Genomic DNA, 569 nt, shown 5'->3' with positions numbered 1-569 from the left:
TGGAGGAACACCGACGGGCGGAGCGACTCCAGCGCCAGTTGCAGCAGGAGCAAGCCTACCTCCTGTCGCTGCAGCATGATCACAGGCGGCAGCAGCAACAGCAGCAGCAGCAACAGCAGCAACAGCAAGAAAGAAATAAACAAAGCTATCACACCCCCGAGCCAAAATCCCACTATGAGCCTGCTGAAAGAGCGCGTGAGGTAAGTCCTGCTTGTGGGCAGGAATCTGCTACCTGCCTCTCTGCCCCTGCCTGTTGGCATCATCGTGACTGTGGTCCTGCTACAGTACAGTCGGAGGGAAAGCGTCACTCATAAGGGGCAGGGTATTTTAAAAAGTTGGGCGCTGATTTCCAGATCTGAGGGATACTTCTGAGTACTTTTGCTGCAATCGTTGGAGTTCAGAGTTTTGACGTATAAAGGGTGGAAAGAAATTCTGGAAGGCTGCAGACTGAGGAGATGTGATTTTGGAAGCATCACGTCAGGAAGTTAATCTTGTCTGCACTTCATCAGACTTGTTTTCACAGGAGGCATTGGTGCAGTTGGTGGTCTGTGTCTCTGGCAAGTACTGGC

At 51.8% G+C, this 569-nt stretch overlaps 1 protein-coding gene across 1 annotated transcript in view; it reads left to right on the top strand.

The window, feature by feature from the left end:
* Window positions 1–569, top strand: part of MAP4K4 (mitogen-activated protein kinase kinase kinase kinase 4) — a gene marked incomplete at its 5' end in the record, with an annotated part of 164,981 nt that overhangs the window by 129,013 nt on the left and 35,399 nt on the right. The gene's annotated exons all lie outside the window — the stretch shown is intronic.

This window comes from Egretta garzetta, unplaced genomic scaffold, assembly GCF_000687185.1.
Source record: "Egretta garzetta isolate BGI_Z169 unplaced genomic scaffold, ASM68718v1 scaffold5, whole genome shotgun sequence".
Taxonomy (NCBI): Eukaryota; Metazoa; Chordata; class Aves; order Pelecaniformes; family Ardeidae; genus Egretta; species Egretta garzetta.
Note: the sequence above shows the minus strand (reverse complement) of the source record. Positions and strands in the feature narration are given on the sequence as shown.